This window comes from Numida meleagris, chromosome 8 (genome assembly GCF_002078875.1).
Source record: "Numida meleagris isolate 19003 breed g44 Domestic line chromosome 8, NumMel1.0, whole genome shotgun sequence".
Lineage (NCBI taxonomy): Eukaryota > Metazoa > Chordata > Aves > Galliformes > Numididae > Numida > Numida meleagris.
The window spans coordinates 4723785-4747876 of record NC_034416.1 but is presented as its reverse complement, the minus strand read 5'-3'; the positions used below and the strand labels follow the sequence as shown (position 1 = coordinate 4747876).

Here is a 24092-nt window from a genome sequence, read left to right as displayed (position 1 = left end):
CTCAGATGAGAATGCAAACAGGAAAGGACACAAAACTCACTGATAATCCTGAAGAAACACAGCATCAGCCCAAAAGGCTCAGGTTACTCAAAGCTGCCTGATGGATCCGTATGGCAATAATTAAACAGCAGCTGGGCAGTGATTCTGGAGTGCCATTCTAACTGGACATACCATGCAGAAACAACTCCTTTAAAGAGTTAGCCTACCAAAACCATCCCTATCACCATACCCAGCCTTTCCTTTCTCTCCCCAGTGGCCTATGAGCTGCAAGGTTTACAGGCCATGGCTGTATGATATGTTCATTTTTGTCTTCTGCACTGTTTGCTCCCTACATCAAGGGTATTTTGCTCTAGATGGATCTTTAATTTGCTTCTTTAAACACTCCTTGTATTGTGTTTACATATATTAAGAGATCACAGTTACAGAGAGAGGGAAAAGGATGCTGTGTTAAAAATAACTTAATGGCTAGACTATTCATTTGATGACTCAGAAAGCAGGAAGTTTTGCCCAAAGAATATCAAATGCTCTGATTATAAAACAGCATCTGGATTCTGCATGAATACATTGACCTGATAGAAATGTTAGCAGCCAAGAGACCACCCTGTAAACACAGCTCGACATTCAATCCCATTTCAGCTCCTTGGAGCAGAGGAATCCTGGGTAACAAACCATTCTGCCAGAAACCATTCACCAGAAGGACGGTACTCTTCTGCTCTGGTGACATTTATTCTTGCTTGGTAATTCGCTATTCAGTATAATATTTGCAGTAATACCAATGGCCCAAGAGATACCGCATTTGTTTGAGCAATGATTGTGACTTTTTCCCCTTTGCCAAAACAGTCTGGCAGCCTGCTTTAGCTTGTGGGCTTCTGCAAACAAGCGATGCTCATTCTACCCGTGCTCCAGCCTTGCAACCTGACCATTTGGGTGGCATTTCCACTGCTCCAACCAGAGATGAAATCACAGAAAAGATGATAAGCACTTACTGAACAGCACTGCCTATATCCATCTTAAACTATAATGGAGCTGCAATGCAAATGGTGTGAAAGAAGACAAAACGAGGAAATCTGAAATTTTAAAAAGCAGAGATTGTTTTCACCACAAACCACAGACTTTGTGGTGAACAACACTGAGATGCCTGATTCCTTGAGGTATCAGACCACAGCCAAAGATCTCTTAAGATACATAAGCACAGTAGTTGGTACTTTGCTTTCTCATCTCCTCTACAGCTATTAACTCCTCTAGCAGCGATATCTGCCCAGATTAATATTCAAGCAACAAAGAGCGGACATGCTCCCTCCCCTCCTCAGCTGGGCAACCACAGCTCCCAGCTCACTGCCTCTTGGCCCTGTCCTATAACAAAGCAAGTCTTCCTCTGCAAAGGTACAGCAAAGGAAGCATTCAGTTTTACCAAATCACACAAAGCTTCTTCTGTTCACCTTCTGGAAGACTGCTATTGTTCGTTTGCTCCACAGAGTAGATGTTCTCCTCACAGCACTGCATTCCTTATGATGGAAACACTAACACTCATAGCCACTACATGCCCCAAGCACCCTCCTAGAGGAGCTCAGGGAACAGAGGTAGTGCTGGGCAGGAGTCCCATTGCTATGCAGGTCTTGCCACCTCTCCATGCTGACTCCCAGATTAGATCCATCCTCTGAGATACTAGTAGTATCTGCAGATCACAGCACTAGCAAGCAAACCCCACTCACCACTTCTAACCCAAGAAAGAAGGCAACTTCAAGCTACGTATATTCCTTTTCCTTTGCTTTGTGCCTTTCTTAACCCATTTTAGCCTAAACAAGCTTATTAGCTTAATCAGCAGCCTCTGTAAACCCATCTCATTTTAACTGAAAGGGATAGGAAGCAGCAACACCTGTAGAGCAGGGGTGAGAGCTGCAGGGAGGTGGCTGTGAGCAGCATGGGGCTGGAAGAAGGTGAGTTAAGTGGGTCTGAAGTGAGAACCCTGCAAAAATGGGCAAAGTAGAGAGAGCTCCCTAAAGCATGAGCATCATGAGAGATATTTGCTGTCAGACAGTGCCTTGGACTGGCAGGTAAAGCATCCTGCTTGGTCAGAGAGACAGAAAACTGCTTGAAAAAAAAAAAGTGAACTTTTCTCCCCTGTACAAAAAATGGTTCTGCATAAAGCAGTGAATCTGTGTGCTCCCAGTGCTGGTAGCAACTGCTCCTTTAATCCCAGCACGGCCAGGGGAACAACAAGAGGGTGCCCGTGGGAAGGGAGCACAGAGATGATATCAAGCAGCAAAGATTTGCACAAACAATTTAGCACTAGTTCAAACACCTCATTAATTTAATTTATGTGGAAAAGCTGTCAGCCTCAATTTTAGTTAAACACTGAACCACAGGTGAACCTTGTGCCTATGAAAACTGCAAAGAGAAAAGCTCCATATTTTGTCATCCACCACGCCGTGGCCTTATTAACCCTTGCCTGAAAGGTGATGGAAAGGCAGCACAATAGCTTCCTGGGAAGCCCAGGACTTTTGTAGGCAGTGCCACATCTGCGTGCTGCGTATTTGCAGCAGAAACAGAACAGCAGCTGTGTTTCCATGATGTCATGGGTTGTGAACAGGCCCCACAGTGAAGCGGCTGCAGCAGGAGGATGAAGGCTGCTCTCCTGTTACCGTCAGAGGGAAGGCTGCCTTTTCTACTCCTCTGCTTGTTAAATTAGAGATGAGGCATTGCCTACTGAGAAGTTCCCCAAGCTCGAGTTAGGCTGTGACAAGGCTGACAGGCATCTCCCAAAGAGAAGGAGCACAAACATTGACTGGAAAGCCACCTGCCGCCATGACTGGGTGAGATGGAGCCTCAAGCACCTCTCCCTCCAACCAGCTCTTGCTCTAACACCCAGCACTCCGGGTACATCCCTCACTTTAGACTTAGTTTCCTCATGTCACCCACTGAAATAACGCGATCCCAAACCTGAACGTGACCAGGGAGGTCTGGTTGCCTCCTGTCTGGGAGTGCTGCTGGGGCAGGGATCCCTGCTGCTGCCCCTCTCCTTGATTCATGTAGTGCAAACCAGCTGCAACGCAACCCCATCTGCCACCTGCTGTTCCGATACGAGGTGTCCATGCCCCTGCAGAGCAACAGAAATACCTCTCTGAGATTTCAAGGAGACATCATTTTCTCTAGGTTTCTGTACACCTCAGCTTTGAAAGCATGGAAAAAAATCCAACGTATTCCTCAAAAGTGCCTTTATGCCTTGCTGGCTCTGGCCAGAAGCTGCATGGATCACCTAACACAGAGGACAGATAAGCATCAGCAGTGGGGCAAGGGCACAGCGCATCCTGCCTGCCTGCCCCATGCTTCTTCCCTGCAAGGTTCCTGCCAGCTCATACTCTGAGTCTTGTATGCAATATTCCCCCTGCACTGGTGCATAAAATCTCACTCTATTTCAGCTATACTTTTTTTTTTTTTACATCCTCCTTACACGGTGCTTTGTTTTAAGAGTGCATCCTCCACAGTAATTTCATAGGTTTCTATTCCTAGCTCCAAGAGAGGGAAGGGAGAATCTAATAATATTGATGAATAACCAAGCTGCCGCTAAGAAGTCTGCCTTTTATTTAAAAAATACCTGGTAGGAAAAGGAAAAAGGATGTGTCACTGTGGACTGTAACATAGGTGGGAACTGGCAGATTAGGGGCCGTGCTCCCAGGCACATTGTCAACATCAGGGACACAAAGCGTGGGAGCGCAGCTTCAAAGAGCGTGGGCAGCCTAGGAAACTTCACAAGAGCTGGCACCTTGAAAGGTGAACGCTGTTGAAAAGCACATTTGGGTTTACTTCCCTTTGAACAAACACCCACCCATTTCCTGGTGTTATCTTAACTTTCTGAGATGCGTTCACTGAAGTCAAGCAGAATAAACAACACCGGGCGAGGTGAGGGTTGCAATGACTTTGGGGCTTGTTGACAAGTGTCTTCTCCAAGTGGTTCATGCTTGCAGCAGAGCCTTCCTGTTGGAACACACAGTCCCACCCCTGCCCAAAGTGCACAGCAATAACAGCTTCCATAGAAACCCAGGGCCATCAGCACTATTGGTTTGCAGGAAATTGCTCTGAAGCAACAGGGGACTTGATAAAACGACAGTGGAATGAAAGCGTTACTCAGAGGGATGTCACCAGAGTTCACATGGAAAGGAAAAAAAAAAACAATAAAGGGAAAAACATTATTAAATTGTAATGAATACCTTTGGGGTAAATGTACGGCTTCTCCTTTATTACCCTCAGGAGCAACATTCACCACTTAGGCTTCAGCAGGGATGTAAAGGCAGTGAAACAGGCCACTGGGGTTTTGACAAAAGACATCAATCAGTTTGCAGGTGGGGGAACCAGGAGAAGCAGGGCCACATGCTCTCTGCGCCCACCCCGAGCCCAGAGCCCTGCTGGGGCACCCAGCACATCGTGATAGTGCTGCAGCTGTTCTGCACCAGCTCCTTCCCTAAAGTATCATCTCGTGGTAATTAATTAAGAGATTGAAGACCCCCCATTTTAAAATTTGATTCTTATCTTAAATAATCCTCCCCGGTGCTAAATGATGGGAAAGTGCCCATCCACAAACCTCCACAACCGGAGCTGTTGTGTTCTGGCATAACCAGGGGTGCGCGATGTGTGCACAGCAGATGGGCACTGACTGCCCTGGGCTGTGGGAGCTCTTCTAGCCCTCACAGCTGATGTTGCTGGACCAGAAGCATTGCTTTCACTGTTGTGTAGCTGAGCAAGAATCCCCACTGCTGCTTTTCACTGCTTTCACATTTGTTTTAAGCTATTACACAAACTACAAGAAATTTTCTCAACTGGGCAGAGAGAAGCTTCTCTAAGTCAGAGGAAATACTGGGGGTGGGGGGGGGATAAAACAAGACGAACAGCATAAATAAAGTTGGAAGAACAGATGGAGAAGAACGCAGGTGTGCTATTCAACCTCCCCAAAGAAGAGCTGACAGAGCCACCTACCGCTCACCGGGCTCCGGCTCAACCTGCAAAGGGAAACGTGGGAGGATCATCCTGATGAGAGCCGTATTCTTGAGCCCATCACTTCATAACTTCAAGGGAAATAAGAAAAATATTCTGTGGCATGAAGGAAAGATTAAGAGGCCAATGAATAATACATAAAACAAAAGGCTGGTATGTCTCATAGCTTTCTTAAATAACTCTAACATGCGTGTAATAGACCATAAATATCGAAGCTGCAGTGCTGCCTGTATGTGACAAGTCACAGAGAAGTCAGAATATGCTTTCTGAGATCTGAATCCTGGCCACTTAGCAATTCACTTTTACTGGGGGGGGGGGGGTGAAGAGAGAGGGAAAAAAAATTAATAGCATCTCTCAGCAGAAAGTTATTTCTAGTCTTCTACTTTGCAAAGGGAACTGTCATTTCATTATTTTGGTGGGTGTGATGGCACATGATGTACCGACCATATGCAATCAGAGAATTAAATGCTGGCTCAGATCTGAAGACATAATGAGATACACACATTTTTTAAATGAGAAAAATGATTGAAAATAAAAGGCAGTACAGTGCTAAACACAGATGTCTCCAGCATTAGAAAACTTTCCGGAAATGTAGATTCTAAGTTGCCACTGTTGCGAGTGCTTAAGGATCTTTTTACCTGCAAAATGCCATTTTTACCTTGTATTATTTTATTACTATATTATCATTAGGGCAACCTGATGGAGCTATGGGTGTTTCTGTTCAATACAGGGGAGCTGGACCCTTTAGGGGTCCCTTCCAACTCCAATGATTCTGTGATTCTATTATTACCAAAAAAGGTTTGTACAAGGCACATGGCCCACATTCAGCCAAGCCATTGCCAGTCATGAAACCATGAGCTGAACCTGGGAAAACCTGCCTGTGACATCGAAGACTTGTGATATGGGTTGTTTTGTTTTGGTTTTGTTCTCAATCTATCGTGAAGAGAGAGATCTGGGAACCGGATTAAAGTTCTTTCCTACAGATGCAGAGATGCTGTCCTCAAGTGCTCCCGACTGGCTGCATGAATCCAAATTCCATTAGGGAGCCACACCAGACACAGCCCTGATTTCCATGCAGGAAACCTGCTCCTGGCCACGTTCCCTGGGTGATGAGATGGGAGTCAGCAGGCAGGAGCCATGCTGACAGCTTCCTCTGCACTTCTGCCCTTAGCATCCCTGCTTGGAAAACGGGCTTAGCTCCAGCGGCCCTATATCCCTGGATGGAAAGCTGTGCTGTGTAGGGAGCACTAGAAACTGCTACCACTGATTTTAGTTGAGCAAATGGGTTGCTCAGACCATGTTCTAACTGGCATATAGCTTCTTCATCCCCTTCTCTCCCTGTCTGTCCTACGTTGACTTCTACCAGACTGATAGCTTCATCTTAATCTGTAGGAAAGTCCTGCCCACGGATCACTGCATGGATCCCACCTTGCACAGCCACCAAAACTACCCCATCCTGAGAGCTACCCCTATGTCTGATGGCTGAAATGGGAAGAGAGGAGCAGCAAATCAAGGAGGAAGGTAGCAGCTCAGCAGGCACTTACCGCAGGGGTTTCATGGCTGCGCCAGCAGCACCAGCTCATCAAACCCAAGGGCAGAACGTGCTGTTCTCTCCAGTGCCCGCAGCACACGCAGGGATTGATCCATTTGTGTACCACAGAGCCCAGCAGCGGCCGCTCCAGCCCAGGCGCACGTCACTGACAGCAGCTGGTACAACGAGCTCCCTTCCAAACCCATCACTCTAAGAGCATCTGGAGACCAATGCTGGCTACAAAGGCTCCCTCTCCATGACAACATTTTGCTTTGCTTGTCGTTTGTCTCTCAAAACCACATTATCTTCGGTTTTGGTACTAAAAATGTATATTCCATCACTTTCATTAGGGCAGAGAGGAAATACAATGATGCTTACTGTTGACTGCAGAACTCTCATTTTTTAGCTACTCATAAAATTTTAGCACTTGAAAGTGATCCCAGGAGGGGTGTTTATTAGAGGAGTCTGAACTCATCTCTGGCTGCAACTGGGTCTGTCTTGCTATCACGAGCCACATGTGGTTTCAAAGTGCCTCCGACAGCAGTCACCAGAACAATGTAATCCATAAGTTTACATTAAATATTTATACGACGCTACTTTGTGCTCTTCTCGGTTTAATTGGCCTTTGAAATTCATCAAAATCTATTAGCAAAGTTCGTTACTTAACATTGTTGGTATCATTTAGTTGGAACGCTCTGCTAAACAAACAGGTCTGTCTGCATAGGCCATCTTATGGAGCAAAAGGGCAAATCCTGCCTTTGCCCATGGCAGACTCATGGAGAGCTGGGAGCAGGATCCCATTTTGGAGATGTGATCAAAACAGCAGGACCACAGTTCTTTTAGAAATTCAATACATAGAAGAACAAACGAAGTTTCCAAAAAGGAGAAAGGTTTTTCTGGCAGACTGAAGGATTTTCTTTTTCTCCCATAATATTCATGATATTCCAAATGAAATAAATATATATATATTTTTAACTACAGTACCGTTCCCAGTCAAAACAGAAGGAAAGTCTTAGAAGTTAAAATTTTGCAATACGGTCAGAACTAGCGTTTGTTAGTTGGAGTTTAAATGAAAAACAGCACAAGACACTTTGGCAACTCCAAAACATTTTGCAGATTTATGGTTTCAATAAAAACACTGTTGTGTAAGACAGAAGGCTTCAATTTCAGTCTAGAGTAATCTCATTGTCTCCAGTGGACACAGACATCACCAGGAACAGAGGGCGGACCGCTGTCTCCCACAGCTGGTACATTTACAACTGAGGAATTCATCAGGTGGAGAAACATGAGCAGACTCCTGCTGGGGAACCTGCAGGAAGGGGAAGAAAAGGGCCCTGGTATGGACAGAAACGTGGAGACAGATGACCCCAGAAACATCTGGTGTGCTATGGAGCATTGACTTCCCCCACTTTTTAATTTGCTACGCTGCAGAATTCATGGGTGGACATACTCTGTCCTCAAGATCTAAGCTGTCCAGACATGAAGGGCTTATGTCATTTCAGTAATTCTGAAATGACAGTTGTAGAACTGCACCAAAACCACACTAAATCAAGGAAAAAGAGCAGAGTCCTTATTGCAGTAATGGGGGCAGTGAGAGGTCAGTGAAGAAAGTTAGTTTTCCCTGTTGATTGCAGGGGATTTGGACTAGATGACCTTTGAGGGTCCTTTCCAACTCAAACAGTTCTATGATTCTATGAACTTGCTACGTAAATCTGGAACACACCACCCAAAGCCACAGCCAGACAAGGACTGACTCAGTTACAGCTGCTTTCCAGCAAGTGAGAAGTAGCAGAAACAAAACAGCCAGACTGAACAGCCAGGAAACATTGCTAGGACATTGCTTGGAGAGCCAGGAGCCAGAGCTTGGACTAGGAGCTGGCTTGCAAGAGGCCAGGACTGCCAAGAAGAGAAATAGCTCTTCTCCATACAAATGTGAAGAAAAGAGATTTTTAAGACTTTTATCCCAATGGACACTTCCAGCCTCTGTTTCTCCAAAGGGAGGCAACGAGCTACTGGGGAAAGAAAACAAATCAAATGGAATAAAATCCAAAATTTAGAGCTATTTTTATGTAGACTAGCTAGTAAATGGAGGTTTGATAGTGTCCTTTGTCTCTTTAGCACATTGTGGCATTGTGCACTGGCAGATCTATCTCATCATCTGTAACAGGAGATGAAGATCTGGTCTTACCTTTATCGCTCTAATCAGTATTAGTTTTTGTGAGCTTTTCACTGATTTCTACCTTTTTCCTCACATTTGATGAGGCTCATTTTTAGGGTTCCCACTACAGAGGACCATTTCAGCCACACCAGGCTCCTCTCTGCAGACGTTTTCCTGATGGAGCTCTCAGTAGGTTGAAGTATCATAGTAAGTCCCTGTCACTCTCGACTTATATATTCCTGTAATCATGCACATTTAGAGAGGGTGAATACTAAAGCAGTAAGTTAAAACGCTTGGAAGGTTTTGTGCAAAATCCTATTAGATGTCATTACAATGTTTATGTATTGTGTAAGTTTTCCCAGAGGGCTCTCTTACAAATTACACTGGGTGTGGATCACAGCAGAATCTAGTCCATTAATTGCTTTCATACCCTTTTAGCATTACCATATTTCTAAATTAACAGCAAAATAAGAAAAGAATTAACTCAGAATTAAAAGAGCAATACCCAGACATAAAAGCAGTTACCAGTGACTAAGTTAGAGCAGAGGAAAAAGCGAATTCAGAGTAACCAAGTGCCATCTGGTGGTTCAACAGGCACCAAACAGGAGACACGGACACATGAGAGTCAGGGGTTGGTCAGGCACAGAAAGGATTTGTATGCTGTAGGCATCGTTACTGGCAATAAAAGAAATCATTTTGTTGGTATCAGACATGCACTCCCTTTAGATGACTATAGACACCACTGCCAAGATTTACAGCCACCCTGTTACTGTGACTCAAACAAGAAGTCCATAAAACTTTAACCACCCGGCTCTTGCACCACAGCCATAAATCCTGACTTTGTTTTATTTCAGACAACACAGACCGGGCACAGAATGCAAAACCGTGCAGAAAGCACTGCTGTACAACAGGGAGCCAACATTGCAGTCTGTGGCTGCAGGAGCAATCTGCCAGCGCAGGGCAGCTTCTCCACCAAATAGAGTTTTTCCTCCTGTACTGCTCTCCCATAAGCTGTCATAGCACAAGGGGCTCTTCTGCTCCTGCCTCTCCATCATTTTATAAACCCTGTGATAAAGTGCTCGGTGCACGGGCAGCGAGTCCCTGAGACACACTCCCTCTTCCTGACAAAGCTGCAGGTTGTCTTGAGTGTTGCTGTTGCCTGAGTGTAGAGAGGTAGGATTCGATTCATTTTTCCAATAGAACTTTGAACAAGAACTTCACTGTGAAGAGGTACGAGGATAAGGTCTCAGCTGGTTCCCAGCCTGCTCCCACATACACACCTCACACTTAACGCATCAGCTCTGCTCTCTCCCCTGCTTGAGGGACAGCTCCGGCTGCTCTGTGTGCCACAGGTACACCACAGACCAGTTCTGCACAATCTCCCCATTCCCAAAGCCTTTCCTTCATGACATGGACTGGAGATGTTCTTAAAATCACAGTTACTTGAACCTGCAAGATAGAAAAGAGATAAATAATTTACAACTTGGGGAAAGTGTCCATTTAGATTAATGTGAGGCTTAAAATAGTGCTTCTCTCCAACTCACTGGATGCCTACTATAACATTCAGTCCAGTTTAATGGAGTGATATTCCAGTTACATGAAGAAATGTATCCGTCACCCACTTTCTACTCCATTTATCTGTAACGGAGATGATTACTTTAAAAATATCTCCCTTCAGTAGACTTGCACACTTGGCTAACTTTTGAGACATGTTGTGATGACAAACACAAGGCCGTCAGCCTTGAAAGAGAAAAAAAGGTGACCTATCTTTTGATATAGATAAATCAGCCTGGGAAAGGATCCAAGCAGGGACAGGCTGCCCAGGGAGGTGGTTGGATCACCATCCCTTGAGGTGTTCAAGAACTGTGGAGATGTGGCACTAAGGGACATGGTCAGTGGGCAAGGCGGAGGTAGTTTGATGGTAGGACTAGATGATCTTAGTGGTCTTTTAGAACCTCAATGATTCTATAGAAGGGCTTTCAAACCAGCTCAGTGCTTCCTCCCATTTGTTTCTCCAGAGATGGAGGTTCAGTCAGACAGCCCAGTCCTGAGAAGTGAGTCAGCTGAATGCCTCCAGGGGAATGAGAAGAGAGCTGAAATGCCCCACAAGCCCTGATGGCTCCTGCATGAAGGTGTGGGCGGGCACCATTTCAACCCCTCCCCTCCCATGGCCAAGGGCAGCATCACCAAATTCACAGCATGTGGCCATCCCTGCCAGACCACGTTTGCTCTTCCTGCCTGCTACTGCACACAGAGCATTTTAGCTGTGCCTCTCTGAGGGAATGATACTCATAAATTACCCTGGTGGAGCCAACAGTAGGTACTCTTCCACCACCTAGTGACCTAAGTGTATCTATATATACAAATATTTATATGTATATACATGCGTGTGTATCTCAGAGAGCTTTTCCTTAAGAGGTTGGCCAACGTGTCCCTCTCCTCACTACCACTCTGCCTCCCTCTCGGGTCAGGAGAGGAACAACACAGGGAAGGATGTGTCTCACAGGCTGATGTTATTTTACTAAGGTAGCACTTCTGGAAAATAACTGCAGTAAATTAGCACTTCGATGGCTGTATGCCAGCAGCGCTCATAGGGGCCCCAGGAAAGCCGAGCTCTGCCCCAGCCCAGCGCTCCCCTTTCCTGTTCAGTCTGGACGGTCTCTTAATGGGATTTTCAGACGTGGCTGCAAGGGCAATTACCCAACCCGAACTGCACCATTTGCTCCCCAACTGCAGAAGAGCATTAACATCTGAAACCAGTTGATCACCGTGCTGGAGGAGAGTAATTTTCACAAGTATGATTAAAAGTCACATTGCAGGAGGAAATGAGACCACAAAGGAAGAAGTCCCCATGTGAGGTTTGCTGGCACATACATATTGTTATAAGAAAGTGAGAGCAGGACTCCTTCTGGCCCAGATAGCCCACCCTTAGCAAGAACTTCACACCATTTTCAGGGCCCAACTGGTAAGGAAGGAGAAACATCTCACCGGGTTTCAAAACTTGATGGAGACTGCCACCTACTAACATGCAGCTGAAATGACCAAAATGGTGCAGTGGTTAAAGAAAGAAAAATATAACAGAAAAAGGAAGAAAGGTAGAAGAATGGAACTTGAAGGAGGGTTGAAAATGAAAAAGATTTTTGTCCCCTTCTTCTTCTGGCTGTGATGGTGATGCAGGTCACGCTGCTTCCCAGCATTCAATTTTCCCTGTCTGAATCAATAGCTCCCAGCACATCATTCACACTCAGCTGCTTATCTAATTAATTATTTTTTCTTTTCTTTCCATTTATGCAATGCCCACAAGTACATAATGGTTTCCTAGAACAAGTCACCCAAAATGGTTTGACGCTTTGGGAGATGTACCTGCACTCAGCAACTGTACTGCTGAAGCTTTCTCTCCAGCTGCAGTGAGCCACACGGTGTTGCTCATTTCCAAACCATGGAGAAGGAAGCAGAAAGGTTTTACTGGTGTAACAGGCAACCTGGTCCTCCTTGGACCTCAACAACCACTGAGTACATTTGCACAGATTCGCTGTGAAATCAAGGAGGAGTTCCTAAAAGTCCAGAGATAGAAATGCTGCATCAGCTGCTTCAAAGCTGTTGACTTTTCTTGAGTCCAGAATTGGTGAGCAACTTTCTCCAGCATAGGTGGGATACTTGGAGAGTCAGCTAACACCATCACAGCTGTCCCATAAGGCTTCTTGAGTGTGAACAGTACCCAAGGCTCACCACACTAACAAAGTAACAGAAATCAATGCCCATTTCAAGATTTTAGAGACTTTCTGCAGGGAGGGATGCATCTTTTTCCAATTTTTATTGGCGAGAAAGGCTGAAGGATGATCAACCCATAAATTAAACAATGCATTAGGTGATGAGCCCAGCCCTCCTGTATTCTCCCTACTCTCAAAAAGCCAAGTGTTCCTGCTTCCCTTGGCACCAGTAACCCGCTTCGAAAGAGAGATAGGAAGAAAATGTCACCAGGTGTTTGTGACTTTTTTTTCCTGTCTTCTGACAAGCTGCTGGAAGTTGTTTAAAGTTTCTATTTCAATTAAAAATGAAGGAGGGTAAGAGGAAATTCCCAAAGTTTTATTTTCGTTCTGGATATGATTCCCTGCTGATAGATGTAGTTCCTTACCATATATCCTAATAGCTCCCTTAAGGAGGACTCTCTTTCAGTAGAAGTACAGAGCCAGGTATTAACTCCTGTCATAGTTTTCAGGGTCCAAGTGCAGGCCTTTTTGTACAAAGGCAATCTGGGTCTTCCCAGAAAGGAGAAATCAGCAAAGAGCTCCAAAGACCGAGCTCCCTGAGCAGAGAACCACCTCACCTCTCACCATAGACATCTGGGAAGAAAATCTCTAGTAAATAAGGGATGTTGTTATAGCACTTAGTGCTCAGTCTATCTTTTTCTTTTTCTCCGCTGTTACACATTATATACACAGAAAGAGAGTAGGAGCCAGGTATCATTAATCTTAAATCTTTATATCTTCCTGGAACAACTAGTTGACAGCTGCTAAGCTACTGGCAAACCGTCTGCCTTAAGTACTTTTTCTCCTTTCCTTTGGCACCATGCCCCTGGCTGGGTTTCAGCTACACTTTGCAGAAACCATTCAGAACAATAACTACACACTGCCTCGTAAAGTAAGCGGTGGAGCGCATTCCCCCTCCAATCACGCCTGCAGCTCATTAACAACAACGTGACCTACACACATTTGCATGGATGGGGGAAATTAGCTCTGCTGTGGATCAGATGACTTTCCTGCCCTTGCTGCAGCCCCCAGTGCACCAACAGAGCAGTGGAAAACCCAGTTTACTTGGACTAATAGCAGGAAATACAAAGGGGTTACACAAAGTCGAGGGAGGAATGGCAGGATCGGTGTGCACTTCTCTATTATCTGCATTTCATTCTACCATTTTACACTTGAACTTCCCTCTCTTTTTACTCAGCTGACACAGGGTTCAATGGCAGCACAAGAGCAGCTGCGCCTACTCCGAGTTGCAGCAACTCTACTCTTAATTTACCTCTGATTCCCCTTCCTCCTGTGCCACCTTCCTCTGCCACTTGGTACTGCAGCCACTGCAAAAGCACAGCGATTTTACAAAGGGGCGGAGGGGGGCAGCAGGAATAACGCTAAAAAGCCCGATTCCCATCGCCCAGCACAGCCTGCACTCAATTCAGCGAAAGGCTTTTGCTGGGGAATTGGATGCTCTGTGGTCCCTCTGCCTCCACGGAGTTGACTTCTCATAGGATGCAGTCGGTTTCACTGCAGACCTCACTTGTGAGGCAAAGTCGGCAGAGGATGAGGTGGTGCCTGGCCTAGGGGTGCAGCCCTTGTACAGTCTGGCAGCCTGTACCATCTGCCCATGAAGGGCACCAGGCTCACACGGCATTTCCGTAGCCAGGAAAAAAAATGATGCATAATTATTGTGGCTGTACACGTAAAGTCATGGGGGAGCCTGCGAGCACGAGTGAGGAGCGGTGAGATAATAAACTAACGAGCAGGATGCCTACAGCCCATGAAGGGACTAACAAAAGGCTTCCATGAGACACCTGTGGTATTGCACAAGGAGGATGTGGAGACCAGGAAATGCCTAAATACAGCATTTAAAGATGCATAGAGGGAGCCGAACTAGTGGTATCTCTAATAACTGGCTCACTAGTGCATGCTTAGTATATGGATAGAGTAATTAACCAATTAATTGGTTAATTGCTTGCACGGAAGACAAGGGACAGAAGATGCTAACCAACAGGAGAAGCGGTAACTGCAGCACAGAGGACTGATGGAATGTACCCATACAGAGGGTGAGGTCTGCATTCTCTGTACTGCGGACATTGCTGGAAGCCACTCTGCCGCTGATGGCCTTGTGTTGTGCGATGTGCACGAGCACAGGAGCTGAACTGATCATGGGCAGAGTAAGGGCAAGACAGCACGGTCTGGAGGGAGAAACTGACTTGAAACATGTTTTCAAGTCTTAGCACACTAAATCTGTCCATGGTCATCTGCTGCAATAACTCGGCGTATTGGACCTATGGATTTTCTCTTCCAGTTTTATCAATTTTGGAAAAATTCTCTTTAGCCACTAGTGGTCGTTGTTGTCCTGTGCAGCAACAATTCCTGGAGTTAGCACAGAGAGAGAACACTGACACATCATTTCCACAAGCTTATTTCACCAAGTACAAACTGTAGTCAAAATTTTAAAGTCAGGCACAAAACAGTGGATCCGTTCATTCATCAGGAGATGAGCGGCTGCTACACTTACCTCTCCTTGTAAATCGTATTCAGTGTCAAGGAAAACACAACAGTTTGACAACAATTAGGTACCGCAATGAATTGGAAACACTGCAGCAAGCCAAGCAGATGCTGCTTTGTTTACAGAGTTCGTGTAAACACTGGTTTTGATGCAGCTCCTTTCATCCCGGGCGCACGTTTGTCCCTCAACCTAACGACAAGCAATTGCAAAATCACAGGAAAATATGATGCTCCGTTTTGTGGAAGTCGCGTGTGCTTGCTGAGCGCTTATACAAAGCGAGCGCTCAAACAAAGCAGATGCAGCTTCCCCTAGCGTCCCCCAAACCAAGTCTCTGCAGTACACAGAGTTAAAAATTTAGGCCCAGGCTGACAAAGGGGCACCACAGGCTTTTAAGCGCTTGGCTTCTAGGTATCCAGCTGGTGGAGCAGAATTCACAAATATGAGTGGAGCACTGGGGATGGGGGGGGTTGCAAAGCATATTTCAGTGCTGTGCAGAGTTACCCTGGCTACTCTGGGTGAGCTGGGCCAGGCGGTGGAAACCGTACAGCCCTTGTCTGGATGCCACAAGGTACACAAAAGGTGACCACGCCGTAATTAATAAGTAGGATGGTACGTATCTAACTGGTGAAAAGCTCAGTACGTGAGCACTCTGAGCTGCTCTGATCACCAGGTATAATTTTTGCGGGGCTGTGACACAGCTGTATGTGGTTAAACTCTGTCCTGGGGGGGGGTTTAGGGACTTGTGTAGTTGGAGGCTTCGATCTTCCTTCATTTGTAGGACCTGCATTTGCTTATAAAGAATGGAATGGATCTTTATATTCTAATTTTTCTTCGTAAACAAATGCAGATCCTACAAATGAAGGAAGATCTAGGCCTCCCCCCCCCCCCCCACCCAAGACAGAGTTTAACCACATTCCCGCCCCGAGCTTTATTCTCCCTTGAGCTGATTCACTCCACAGCACAAGCCCTCCTTCTCCAGACAGCTGCATCCAGCTGCGGTGTGCCCAGGTGGGACAGAGCCACCTGAAAGGGTCAACCACGACACCTCCTGCTTTCCAACCAAACTGCACATCCCAGACACTTCACATCTGCCCTTCTGTGCTTAACACACACTGCTGTTTCTAATCCACCTCAGAAGAGGGCCAGCTTTGAAAAAAGAAATGCAACACTCTCATTAGGGTTAATGCAAGTTCTGCATTTTTGTGGGTTTTTTTTCTAAGTTCCACATTTATAACAGTGTTATCAAAGCTATCCTATAGGATTACTCCCAATGGCTAGAGGTAAAACAGCTCTAATTGAGCCATTTTCCAAAAAGAAAGCTTAATAAGAAATGAAGATAAAAATTAGGGGAAAGATGAAGAGTAACTTCTTTTACTTGTTCCATTTTTTCCTGCATTTTACAGAGTATAAATTGAATCACTGTAAAGACCTCATCCATTGATAAAATGTCATATTACCCTTTCTCCCCAGTTATAATCACTAACCAACACTGCAAGGACGCCATCCTGTTTGTCCTCTTTCTATGGTTTCAAAAGAAAATTTCTGAACCTGGGAAGACATCACTTAAGTTTAAAACTCCTTCAGAATGATAAAGATTTTAATTACGTACATACATACCCACACGTGTGCATAAATATACACATGGATATATTCTCTTACACAATTTCCCTTCATGTGGGCAGCAGCTTCAGACGTCACCCATGAAGGGAGCTCCATCTCTTCTCCAGGGAAGGAAAGCTGGAGCTTTCTTTGGGACCAGCATGGCGTGCTGCCACCCATCTCAAACATGCAACAGCCCTTTGGCATTTCACCCATCCCTCTGGTTAAGCAACACATGACACACATCACCCACGGATGCAGAGTGAGCAGGGCGAACTGACCGAGGCAATCTGATGGGCAAAGGACTTCAAACAGCCTCACACTACCTCGAGCAATGTGGGGGAAAAAAAAGGTTGCTAAAAACCTGATCTAAGATGTGATGTACATTTTGCTGCTGTCATTAGGAGTTTCTCCATTGACTTTGCTGTGCTTTGAATTAAGCATCAAGCTTATACAACGAGAAATGGAAGAAGAAACTCTGGTTTTGCAGAAACCCTTACATTATCCTGCCTGTGAGCCTCCTGCAAGCCTCTTGAAGCACGTGCTATCACTACACAGACAGCAGAATGGTGCCAGTATGCACCTACTTCCCAAATACCTTCCTCATTCCAGTACAGGAAATCATTCTGAGGAAGCTATTTCCTTAAAAAAAAAAAAAAGTTTTTCTCTTCTTCTGTCAACTTTTGTGAAGAAATGCGCTCTATCCCAACACACGCCTCCGTGGCTGATCAAACCCAAGGGGCTCACACCACCCGTGCAGCAGGACGAGCTCTGGACGCGCTCTGCACATCCAGCTGCAGGCTGTCCCAAAGGCTGTGCGCTCATTAAGAAAAGGTGGGGAGGAAAAAAACCTACGAAAAAAAATTAATTTACTTTAAATCCAGTCCCGCATAATTCCATTTTAGTGCAATCTATATTCAGGCGGGCATTTAAATATTCTATTAAAATGGATCCGTCCTCAAATAATGTGGAATCCAGGGAAGTAATAGCTAACATCTCAGTGCTAAGCCTCCATCAGAGTCACTACGGTGCCTTGGTACCCCCTTCATTTCTCTCCAATTCTGGCACCTGTAACCATGGCAACATACACTGAAACCTCTCAGGCAGAACAGAACTGACAATCACAATAACAGCACAAAATACCTGAGGTGGGGAAGGAAAAAAAAAGAGGAGAGGCACAAGCAGGTAGTTGCTGAAATTAAAAGCTGATGACAAGAAAACAGCTGGAAACAAATGCTGGTGCACGTGGCCATGTTCTGCAGGGAGATGGACTTGTGCAAACCTGGCCTGCTCTCTCTTATTAGCTACGGAAAGAGAGGTAAAATAAATATTGTTTCAACAAAGAGTAGAAGTGTGAACTTGAAAAAGTTGTTGCAAATAGAAAGCCACTGTATTTCTGCTGCATGAAGCCCAGCAGTGCTCAGGGTCAGCCCATGGAAAAGCAGTATTTTATCCAGATGCAAACTGTGCCTCGGAGAGACACCATACAAAAAGAAAGAAAGAGAAGTCACCTTTTAAAGTGATTCTAAAAGAATAATTCCATTAGCCTACATCAAAGAAAAGGTTTGAAATGAGCGTGAGTTAATAAACCATATATGTGTAAACTGGGATAACTTCCGAGACATTTAAGGGATCTAATTAGCATTTGAATGCTGTGAAGCAAGAAAGGGAAATGCTATCTTTAAACTGTAACAATCCAAAGTAGAAATGAGATTGACCTGTGTGGGAGAGCCTGGCAGGACGCAGTGCAAGGTTGGCTTAGAAGGTTTATGGAGCTGGAGCTGAAAAACGGTGGAACTCAAGGCCTTCATGAGACCTGCGAGGAAGCCTTGTAGGTTTCATCTGTTAACCCAAGAAGATGAATTTAGAGAACAGAATTACAGAACTAGAGAGGGGCTTACACCAGCCTCCCCATTGCACCTCACCCACCTCACAAGATCTGGGCTTCAAAAGCTCAGCAAAGCCATCAGAAGAGTCAGCAAGCAAGGCCCGCTGGGGAAAAAGAAAAAAAAAAGGTAAGGAGAATAGTATGAGACAAAAGCAAACAAGATGCTAAATGAGACAGCCGAGGGAAAGAAGCGGCGCATCTGGGGATTTCCCTGCTAAGGAGCCGTAACCCAAAGAAACCAACAGCAGCTATTCCACTGAACCTTGCTTTGAGACTGCATAGCAGTTGGTTGCCTAAGAGGCTTTGTAGGTTCTCAAAAGTTGTGTATTGTATTTAGCCTGCTACAACCCAGGCCATCTCCTGCTAGATGCATTTTTCATCCTTAGACGGCAGCAGAAAACACAAGAACTACTGCAGAAGATACTAAGCAGGATAAATCCCATTCTTGTATGGCATAGAGTGACAGCAAACAGGACGCACAGTGGTTGGGGGCTGTCAGAAGGCTCTGACCCTGCAGGTGTGTGAATGCACCCAGGGAAGGCAGGCTTCCAGGAGCCACTTCTCCCTCTGCAGCGGCTTCGTGCAGGAGGAGGACAGATGGCTGCGGTGGCCCTGCGATGTCACTGCTCCATCCTCGGGGTGATGATGGCAGAGGGTCTGCATTGTCCTTCAGCTCTAGGCATTCCTCTTTCCATGCTCTTTTACTGATTCAAACCTGCAATGGACTGGTGCAGGATTCAGTGGAAGCAGAGGAAGATTTGGACTTGAAATAGAGAACACTGAAAACGGAGAAGAGCTGAGATGTGAGCGAGCATTAATGTTCTGAGAAAAGGGTCAGTCTCCTCTTTCTCACTTGCTTCTCAGGGGAAAAATAAAACTGTTGAGCCACAGTGCATGAAAAAGCTGTCATTCACTGTCATGTAGGAAGCACCTTACACTCCTTCCTCTGGGGAATTTCCTCAGTCACTGGATTGTGTAAGAGAGAATATTTTTCCCCTACAATCGTGTCTCATTGACTCCAATTTTCTTCTTTGTCATTCATAAGAGTCTTTATGCCGACCTTCAAGAATGTTTTGAGCTTTCCAACCGATTTCTCTAATGCTTCCAGGTTAATACGGGTTCAGTGGTAGCAGAGTTTAACAGCAGATTTGCAAATAGCAGGCATTCAAAGGCATGGGAAGGGATAGGGAAAAGCAGACAAGTGCAAGCTGTGGGGCAAAGCCTGCCCCATCCCTGCAGCCTCCTACGATATGGGAGCTCACAATGGAACACTCCATCTGCATGTCCTCACACTGCACATCTGTACTCACATCTCGTTCAATTCTGTGCTACCCAGAGCAAGCTAATATCCCACAAAAGAGGACCTCTTTACTTCAAACACCCTGTTTTATGGAAAGATAGCCATTACTTTTTAGATTGCTAGAAACTACCACAGCGAAAGCATTTGGATCCTGCATCCCCATATTTCTGCATTCACTTCCACCTAAAAGCAAAAGTGTGAAAATCTTAATGACTCCAAATTTAAAGCTTTTATTTCACTTTGCACCCTTAAAGCTAATTTATTACCATTTGGGGTGAAACTGCAGGTTTGACTGCTATCATGAAAACGTCGTTATCCTGGATGTAAGTCATTCTGATCTGGAATTTGCTAATAACCTTTTTCTCATCTGAAATTATTGCCATCATTAATATGGTTGGGATTGTCTTACTTGGCCCAGCATGCACTCCATATAAATACTGCAGTCGCAGAGGTCATTCTCACATATGTGGTAAATATAGCTGGATTCCTCCCACTCCAAAACATAGACACACCTTAGGTCAGGACATGGCAATGGAAGGGCACAGTGACAACACTACTTCAAGTCTTTGTCATCCTGAAAATCTTCAATTCTGGGATAAATCAGAGGCAAGCAAGTACAACTGTTATCTGGCCTGTTCCTGCTGTAGGACTGGTATAAAGGGCAGGATTAGGGCTTTACAACTGTCCAGCTGTTACCTATCTACCAGTGGAAAATATATATGTATTAATTGTTATATTTTAAACTCATGCTTTATGATTTCAGAATTAGGGCTGAATCCTATTAGGGAGACAAAAGGCTCCTCGTAGTTTGTACAAGTCTAATAGTGCGATAGATAGAGAGGCTATTATATTTGGCACAATATTTAGAGAAATTAATCCTCAAGCGCTTAAGATTTGAGGGATTAACAGACTGAGTGACAGCTCAGCTCATCCAGCCTACATCCCTGGATTGTGCAACAAAACCATTTGCCTTCAAGTTGAGCGCGTTCCTCATTCCTGCCTGAGTCAGCACGATTCCTGCCGTATTGCTCTCAGGTCCCCAGGGGAGACCAACAACCTAATAAATCAATCCCCATTTCATGGCGGTTTGCGAAACTGTTGTGCTGTGCTCATTCCTAAGTTTTCATATGTCCTGTCTTTCCTCTTTGAAATACATCTATCCTGTACATAATGGGTATTACAGCATTCAAAATGTGATTGAAAGCCATTGGAACTATCCGTTTTCAATGAGAAATGATGTGTAGGCATCACACAAACAAGCATGTCCACTAAGTACCATCCAGCCCCTCCCAAGCGCTGCCTGAAGACTACCTAACCAGCACAAGACCCTACCTATTGTGTTATCCTTTCACGCAGCAGAAACACAACTATTCCCCTGGACTGAAGTGGGGTGGAGAATAGAGGACACCTGGTGCCATCTCCATTTCTGCAGGTGGGTAGGGAACAGAAAGAAGCAGCCCTGGTCCTGGAAAGAGGCATTGCCATGGCTGAGGTATCGCTAGCAGAGCTCACACGCTGAGCAGACAGGACCTGGTAGGGAAGGAGAGGGGCTTTCATGGTTGCCATGGCAGTGGCAGCATGGGGCCATGGCAAGAGAACAAGACATACTCACAGCAAGCTTATTTTTGTGAGCTTTGTTAAAAAAATCTGTGAAAATAGCTAAAATAAATTTACAATGAATATTTCCAATGTCTCAGGACTTTGTAGTCAAAGAAACAGTTGAGTGCTGGCACGTTAGATGACATGCAGTTTTGCTCTGAGCTGTGCAACTTTGTAGAAGCCAGCAAGGTTACGCGGTTGCATGCAAAAGGATCTCACAAACTGCAGAGCTAAGGCACTTCTGCCTCTGTATGGCTTGAGGTACTACAGATGGCTGTCACTACCAGTCAGCTACTCCAAGCCACTTTCTTGTACAGCATCCATAGGACTCACAGCTCTGAACCGTAGATCAAATTAAGGTTATTAAGAATAGGCTGCACATTTCCATGTCTTCATGGAGAAGATACACCTGAGAGCTGTCCTCTCACCAGGCAACATTGACAGCCTCGGCACAGTGGGGAGATGGGGAGGAGAGCTCCCAGCCCTGGCCACTTTTGCTTGATTGTCTTCACATCTCTGGGGTGCCCCTGCACTAACAACCTCCTGTATTGTGATGTGTGGGACGACATGGAGAACATGAAGGTGCCTTCAGCCTTTGCTAATACATAAAATCTTCTCTCCATTCCTTAAAATTGTCCTTTAGCCTTAATTAAAATCCTCTTAGCTCACAAGCTTGTTGTTCAAAAGGTGAGATACCCTCTCTGGATTTCCTCCCGCTTTAGTTCACACCACATCTAAAGGGAGGGTGATCCTTTCATGAACAGAAACATTTCTTTTGCTCATACTGCCAGCATGGTTAAGGCCTTAACAAATCTTTTCCCTACTGTAATATTTCTTTTCAAGGTAGCTTACTAACCCTTACCTGTTTTTCATTTTGACCTGCAAATAGCAAAATTCCATCAACTGGAAAAGATAATTACTCATTTGTGAAAGTAAGTGTTATTTTTTTTATTCTATGGTATGGGCAATACAAATGCCACTCCAAGTCAGGTTGTATTAAGTAGTTTCATGTCACATGACACAGTGTGAATTGACACATGCTGTGCTGTTGTATGAGATCTAGGGTTGCTTGTTTGAAGAGATTTTTTTCTTTTCTATTTAGGAGAAGATATTAGGTACTATAGATATTATATGATCCATCCATTAGCTAAAAAATACATCCAGATTCTGATATTCAGACCAAAAGAAAACCTGAGAATGATGGCTTACATATCTATAGATAGTCAGCTTAAGCCTTACAGCCTTACAACAAATAAAAAGGCAATAAACTACATATCTAAACAATTACTATAGAAAAAAAAATAAAAATTAAACCTCTGTGCTGCTTGCTTCCAAAATTCAACCTACATCAGGGACATAGCAACTTTTGCTGCATATTGGTAATTGGCAGCACGCTCTGAAAAGCCTGCTATGAGTTTCTGCACTGCTTCATTTCTCAATAATTTATGGAAAAGTGAAGGACCGACAAACAACAGTTCTCACTCTGCCAGTCCCCATCCCAGAACAGTATTACCATGTGGCCAGTGCTACCAGTCTGTTCCTCACTCAAGTTTTGGAAAAGGTTGGGATAGAAGGTCTTATATGACTGAACAGTTAATTCCTTATTTAAATCACGCCTAGGAGCATTTACAAGAAATAACTGAAATCAGAATACATCTGCTGATGTTATAAGTTGACTCAGTTCCCTTGTCAGTCAAGTCAATTAAAATCAATTCAAGTCAATTAACATCCTAATCAAAGCTCATTAAGCCCATGCATACAAACCCTGACAACATTTATTTATTTGGTTGGTTTAGATTTTCCATGCTTTGCTTTCCATGAGTCTGGAAAGCCTCAATGTAGCTCTCTTGCAAAGGAACAGGAACCAAAGAGGAACAAAGGCATTGTCCCGGTCAAAGTCAGGTTTATCATTATTTGGGATTGTAAATCAGCATCCTCTCCACATTTTCCAGACTTGATGGCAGCCTAGATTACTCAACCAATCCACCCCAGGATGGGCTGATAACTCTCAGCAGCACCTGCTTCAGATGCTGTGAGCCTTCCAGGAGGTTTCTTCTCAATGAGGTCCTCTCCTTCACTTTCATCATGTTCCCCACCACACCAGTGAGCCATATTTCTCTACCCTGGCTGACCTCCAAGCACAGTCTCAGCTATGGATTTATAATTATCTTTAATTCCATCTTCAGGCCCTTTCCTATATTCCACCTCAGATCTTCCCTTTGCTCTCCCTAATATTTTGCAAGAAATGACTGCCTTCACCTACTTTTCCTGAACAGTTCAACAAAGAGAAAATATAAAGCTCGAAGTAAAATCCAGCCAAAACCTCTCCCTTTTAGCTAGTATTGCATCAAAGTCGTGGATTTTAACATCAAATTCCACAACACATCCACTTGCTCACTATCAATATTCAGTGACTCCCCAGTGACCCAGTGCTTACAATTTGTAATGAACCCCCAAAGCAAAGGAGTCTCACAGAGCTTTATGATTTGATCATGAAAGTTTTGCAGCACTCTGAGGTTTGAAACCCTTCAGCTGAAAATGAAACTTAATGTATATATACATATACTTAACCAGCTCTACTCGAAGGGCCTGTATTGCAGGTAGTAAGGACAGAACAGCATCAAGAGCCTCCACAGGACCTTGATCCAAAGGACAGAGCTCTGCTGGCACAGAACTGGGGCAAACAGATGCAGGTTCTTCCCATCTCCCATTCTGGAAGGAGAGAGACTTACTGAGGATACAGAACAGAAATCACTGGGGTCTGAAGATGCATCTC

At 44.8% G+C, this 24092-nt stretch overlaps 1 long non-coding RNA gene across 2 annotated transcripts in view; it reads right to left on the bottom strand.

The window, feature by feature from the left end:
• LOC110403428 overlaps positions 9129–24092 on the bottom strand; it is an 83325-nt gene continuing 68361 nt past the window's right edge. The window contains exons 3-4 of one of the 2 annotated variants that reach the window (XR_002441660.1): positions 9959–10127; positions 9129–9837 (exon numbers count right to left, since the gene is read on the bottom strand). This is a non-coding gene — a long non-coding RNA (uncharacterized LOC110403428). Of the gene's footprint in view, positions 10128–24092 lie in introns of both variants that reach the window. The other variant, XR_002441659.1, reaches the window with a different exon arrangement.